This window comes from Miniopterus schreibersii (genome assembly GCF_964146895.1).
Source record: "Miniopterus schreibersii genome assembly, chromosome: 1".
In the NCBI taxonomy this organism is placed as follows: Eukaryota; Metazoa; Chordata; class Mammalia; order Chiroptera; family Miniopteridae; genus Miniopterus; species Miniopterus schreibersii.
The window spans coordinates 120,069,535-120,076,120 of record NC_138101.1 but is presented as its reverse complement, the minus strand read 5'-3'; the positions used below and the strand labels follow the sequence as shown (position 1 = coordinate 120,076,120).

Here is a 6,586-nt window from a genome sequence, read left to right as displayed (position 1 = left end):
GGGTGTAATGCCTGGTTGTGCAGCTTCACTATTGCTTTAGTAGAAGGGACCCCACTATGCCGAAAGCTTAACTGAGGCACACACGTGGAGCCATGAGTATTGTGGCTACACTGCAGATCTAAGAGGAATCCAGAGCGAGCCCGCATGCTCTCCGGCGGGGCTGTCTCCTCCGCCCCAGGGACTAATGGCTGGCCTCTTGGAATGCCACTGTGGAACTAAAGTGAGCCAACCTGGCTGATTTAAGTGAGTGGCAACATAAATGGGGAGAAAATCATTAACTCTTGAAAGAGCACAATGAAATTAGGCTGTTCTAAAAGGAGTAAGGAGATTCCAAATCTTATTTTGTATGCTTCAAAAAGTTGTTCCTGTGCTTGGAATCTAGTTCATTAAAGTAGGAACCACTTGTGTCAATGGTCTTCACTAGAATTTTTTGAGGACAATATATATACGTTACTTGTGGGGAAAAGTTAAAAGGGCCACAGATGAGTCAAATACAGTCTGCACAAACTTCAGATTATTCTTGTACTTTTTGAGGTAGGATGACAGAGGGTAATGAGCAGGCTTTGGACTTAGATTCGTCTTCTATAAGATGGGAGGAAATTGTTGCTTGATTCATATAGCTATAGAGCTAAAAATTAGGTAGTATACATAAAGCATTTGGCACTCCCTCTCCTAGAATATTTTTATTATGAGGTTGGTCATTTCTTGTGTCTCCTGAATGGACACATTCTTTTCCAGTTCCCCATCTGCTGCTTTCATAGAATTGTATTTGAAGCACTCCTGATATATCTGCTCTATTACAACTAAACTTTTACCCCTACACTGCTCCCTCCTCTCCTCATCCCAGGTCAAGTGGAGCGGCTTGGGAAATGCACATCCTCTATCTCAGGTAGGAAGTGAGTCTTGGGAAGCTGGAGGGATGTTGGTCCCATTACAGGCAATGCTGTGGTAGGGAAAAGGCCAGGTATGCAGGTAGGCTGGAGAAAGGAAACACAGAGGTCTCTCCCATTAGAACCCTTCCCCAAACCGAGAGGAAGGCAGAAAGCATAAAATGTTATTGGTTTATTATAATATAGAGGTAGACAGCTCACTGCAATCACATAATGATAATATATTAAGAGCTTCTATTTTCTGAGCACTTACTATGATGCCAGGAACTGTCCCACATTGACTTCTGGCAACAATCCTGTGAGGCAGGTGCTATTGCCATCTCTATTTCATAGATTAGGAAACCAAGGGCACAGGAGATTCAATATCTTGTCCAGGATTGTGCTGTGAGCAGCCAGCAGAGCCAATTGTCACCAAGGCAGTCTGGCTCTCGAATCCACTTGAGTAATCCTTGGGCTGTGCTGACAGGCAACCACAACCTGAAAGCCTGATTTTCTACTTAAATGCAAAACAAGCAAAACACAAACAGAGCTACCTACTAAAAGGTTATCCTTCCGAAAGATTTTTCAATGTGCAGAAGGCATGGCTCCCCAGGCAGTGGTCACAGATGTGTGTGCATGGCTCTTGTTGAAAAGCGCTTGTTGTGCTGGGGAATGGGGACCGGGAAGGAGGCGGAATGTCTGAAAAGATGAGTGGAAAGCAGCCATAGAACATACTGAAGTTCTGCAGATTTTTTTTTTTTAGAACAAGTAAGTGGAAGTAATTACACAGTTGGAATTTATTCACGGCTTAAGGGCCAGTACATGTTGGATCATGAGTGTTGCGAGATGGGATCTCAGCAATAGTTTTTTGATGACCCAGTTCAGTTAAGGAAAGACAAGAGCTCGTTAATAACTGGGCGCATTGATCTCACAATGTGAATAAAAAAGACAGATTAACATACACTGACCTTGCATTATTCAACTTCCCAACCTTGGGAGTGATGCATTAGTCCTGGTGGTCCTCCTGTTGTGGAAAGTGTTTTTGACTCATTTTGAATTGTTTGTAAGTCAGAACACCTTCCATGATGCTACATTACATTCCATGAGGCCAAGATAGAGCCCAGACCAAGCACGGCGAGAAAAGGATACCATTCTCACCCTCTCTAGGTTTACAATTTGTATTATTGAATTATCACCTATATCCCACAATACTGGACAGGGGTCTGGCTGTAAAAGAAACAATAATATCAAGATGCTGTGAATATCCTGGCACAGAAAGCATTCTTTGGATATAATTTCATGAGGAGCAAGCCACATGAGCCAGGCCTTGAAGGCTGGGTTTTAATAAGCAGAAGATTGGGGTGGGGGTTAAAGGGGTGGGAGTGGTGAGCCACAGCAAAATAGGTGTGATAAAGACATCCTCGGCTCTCTCAGGTAGTCTAGGTTGGCTGGAGAACAGTATGTTCATACTGGGCTTCATAAAGACAGGCTGGCAATATTGCATAGGGCTTTGAATGACATCTAAGAAGTCTGTACTTTAAAATTAAAGAAATTTTAAAATTTCTAAGAAATGGAGAGCCTCTGAGAGGCTTTAAGCATTAGAATGACTGGAATTGTGCTTCAGAAAAATTATTTCCATAGTAGTACAGAAAATTAAAGCTTCTTGAAGTGGACATCTAAGTTTTGGGGAAATTTTGAACCAAGTCTGATGAATAAGAAAGAAGTGTGATACGGAACTGTGTGTGACATTTGGTCAAAAAAAAGGTATTCAATAAAATATTAAATTTTTTTCTGTGGCTTCTAAATGGATCTAAAAAAACTTCCAAAAAGATTCAAGAAAAGGTTTTAGAGTGACAGCAGCATCACAAAAATAAGTGTAGAGTCTTCCCTAAAACACCCACCTTCGAGGACAAACCATTCTAGGGCAAAATCAATGTTCTTCTTTAAGGGAAACCAGAAATAGCTTGGCATCTGGGGACACTCACAGCTCTCGGCACCCAGCCCAGCTTCTTTCAAAATGTCTGCTGTTCACGAAATTCTGTGCTAGCTCAGCTTGGAGGGTGATCACTCTATGGGTCAGTCAAAGCCTACACCAACTTTGATGCTGACTGGGGTGCTTTGAACATTAAAACAACCATCAAGACCAAAGGTGTGGATGAGGTCACCACCGTCAACATTTTGACCAACCACAGCAATGAACAGAGATAGGATGTTGCCTTCGCCTACCAGAGGACCAAAAAGGAACTTGCAGCAACACTGCTGTCAGCCTTGTCCAGCCACCTGGAGAGGGTGTTTTGGGGCCTATTTAAAACATCTGCTCAGTATGATGCTTCGAAGCTGAAGGCCTCCATGAAGGGCTGGAGACTGATGACTCTCTCGAGATCATCTGCTCAAGGAGTTGAGCAGGTTGCTGCAAGAAATTAAGAGTCTACAAGGAAATGTGCAAGACTGATCTGGAGAAGGACATTATTTCCAACACATCTGGTGACTTCTGCAAGCTGATGGTTGCCCTGGTGAAGGGTAGAAGAGCAGAGATGGCTCTGTCATTGATTATGAACTGACCAAAAGATGCCCGGGATCTCTCTCGTGCTGGGGTGAAAAGGGCTGATATTCCCAAGTGGATCAGCATTATGACTGAGCAGAATATGTGTCACCTCCAGAAAGTATGTGAAACGTACAAGAACTACAGCCCTTACGACATGTTGGAGAGCATCAAGAAGGAAGTCAAGGGAGACCTGGAAAATACTTTCCTGAACCTGGTCCAGTGTATCCACAAGCCCCTGTATTTTGCTGACCAACTATATGACTCCATGAAGGGCAATGGCACTCGTGATAAGGTCCTGATCAGAATCATGGTCTCCCGCATTGAAGTGGATGTTGAAAATCAGCTCTGTCAGGCCTGGCCGGGCGTGGCTCAGTGGTTGAGCGCTGACCTAGGATCCAGGCGATCAGGGTTTGATTCCCGGTCAGGGCACATGCCCGGGTTGCGGGCTCGATCAATGACTCTCTCATCATTGATGTTTCTGTCTCTCTCTCTCCCTCTCCTTTCCTCTCTCTGAAATCAATAAAGATATTAAAAAAGAAAAAAAAAAAGAAAATCAGCTCTGTCTGAATTCAAGAGGAAGTACGGCAAGTCCCTATACTACCACCTCCAGCAGGATACCAGGAGTGACTTCCAGAAAGCACTGCTGTACCTGTGTGGTGGGGATGACTGAGGCCCGCAAGGGCTCTAGCATCCAGGAGCAGTGCTCCTATACTTCCAGCTAACAGTTCTAGAAAATCAGCTTGTGACTAGCCCCCTGCACCCACCCCTGTGAGCACAATGTTAGCATTGCCCCCCTGCCAGTCCCTATCTCAGTTGCCTAAACATTGCCTTGCTTTCCCTTCTAGTCTCTCCTTTTAGCCAAAGAAATGCACATCCCAAGGAGCTGGAAGTGAAATCTATGATGTGAAACACTCTTCTTCTTGTGTACTATGTCGTAAATAGACGAATAAACTGAATTTTTAGTTTAGAAATTTTTTAAAAAATCATAATTATTACTTACATCACACAGTATACTCTTGAAATAGGTCTATGGCTCTCCACCCCCAGAACCAGCTTCTGGAAGTACGACGCGACCTTCCCCTCACCCGTGACAGCTCTCTGTGCATTAACCTGGCTAGGCCACCGTCCCGTTACTCACCCCCACTCATCAGGGTCCTGCTGAGGAGGGACTGTGGCAGATGTAATTAAAGTCCCTCTCAATTAGCTTTAAGGGAGATTATTCTTGTGGGCCTGACTTAATCAACTGGAGGGCCTCCAAAGCAGGGTGTAGGTTTCCCTGAGAGAGACAAAATTCCACCCGTGGACAAGAGCTCGATGCCCATGCCCATGGAGTTCTAGCCTGCCCTAGACTTTGGATTTGAGTAGCCATCCCCTCTTACTTACATATATCAATCCCTTATTTATACACAAGCATATGTATATACTTACATATATGTTATATGTGTATATACATATACACACAGTAAGATTTTACACATACCTATCTATGTATGTACATATGTATCTCATACTGGTCCTGCTGCTCTGGTTGAATTCTAATAGTTTACTTTCTTTATGAGAGCTAAGAAATTATTCTATGAGCAGGATGTACTATAAATGAATTAATTACATAAACACCATTGTTAGAAATTGTATTTAAGTTAAAACTAAAGCTGTGTGCTTTACTTTTCTGAGGTGCACTATAAAATCGCACCATTCTTACAACTGCAGCAGCTCTGGTTTATAATCAGATCTCACATGGCTTGAGCCTTAATCTGGGGTCTACAACCCGCTGAAATCATGTGTTAAAATTTTTCTGAGGAGAGGCCATAGCTTTCACCAGATCATCAAAGAAATCTATTTCTCCTCAAATTATTAAGATTCGCTGTAGCTTATTTTGAAAGTTATTCTGCATTTATACTCAAGTTCCCAATGACTGATTGTGTATATGCTATGAATGGACAGTTGACTCCCCAGCTGCTCACCTTGTTTCAAAATTATTGCTGACATTATAGAGATTTTCTTTTTTTCCCCGAGAGGGGTTCAGGCCACTTGTAATTAGTAGGAGAAATTCAGTTTAAGTTTTTACTTGATTGAAAGTCCATAAATGCATGGTGAGATAATCTACCTAGAACTCTACACATTAAATGTGAGTCTCAAATAGTCAAGAAAACAGTGATGCACAAAATACAATTTAAGTCATCTTTAGTTCATACCGAGGCTTTAACAAAATTAAGTAATGATCAATTAGTGAATCTCAAAATAATTATATTGCTAAATATTAACTTCTGTTGTGTGGAGAGAGATTTGTACTACTTTATAAATTAAAAATCACTATGAACCACCAGTGTAAATTTGCATTAAACATCCATATTAGGTCTTTTAACAAATTAAAAAATTACTACTTAAAATATGTGAGAACAATTTTTTATCTTATTCAACTTAGCAGTTTCCTACATAGTTGAACATAAAGCCATCTTTTGGTTTTCTTTCTTGACTGGCCACACCTCAGTCTAGTCCTACCATTCTACACAGGTTCTAACTGTTGGATTTTCCCCCAGAAAAGCTTTGCGGCTTTCTAAGGAATCCCATCCATTCCAATGGTTTTAAATGTTAATGCATGCCAACTCCCCCAGTTTTCATTTCTAGCCAAACTACCTTTTGAGCTCCATCCAATACCTCTTGACACCTTTATTGGGAGAAGTCACTGGAATCTCAAATTCCTCATGTCCAAGACCAAAATCTTGATTTTCCTCTCTTACTGGTCCCTTCTAGTCTTTCTCATTATTAGAAAAACAGAATCACCGGCACTCCAATCAGAAACCTTGAGGAGGACTATGCTAAGTGAGATAAGCCAGTCAGAGAAAGACAAGTACCACATGGTTTCACTCGTGTGTGGAACGTAACTAACAAAATAGAAACAGACTCAGATATAGAGAACAGACTGGCAGCTGTCAGAGTAGGGTGAAAAAGGTGAAAGGATTAAGCACAACAAAAACAACAAAAAAACAACTCATAGCCACAGACAACAATATGGTGATTAGCAGAGGGAATGGGGATAGGGGAGGGAGAAGAGGGTAAAAGGGGGATAAATGGTGACGGAAGGAAGCTTGACTTGGGGTGGTGAACACACAATACAATATACAGATGATGTGTTACAGAAGTGTACACCTGAAACCTATATAATTTAACT

At 41.9% G+C, this 6,586-nt stretch overlaps 1 pseudogene across 1 annotated transcript; it reads left to right on the top strand.

Moving 5' to 3' along the window:
* The first annotated feature begins 2,886 nt into the window (after positions 1-2,886).
* LOC308562522 (annexin A2-like) lies at positions 2,887-4,084 on the top strand (annotated as a pseudogene). The gene is made up of 2 exons: positions 2,887-3,761; positions 3,972-4,084. The product of its transcript is annotated as an annexin A2-like (transcript).
* Positions 4,085-6,586: the final 2,502 nt, after the last annotated feature.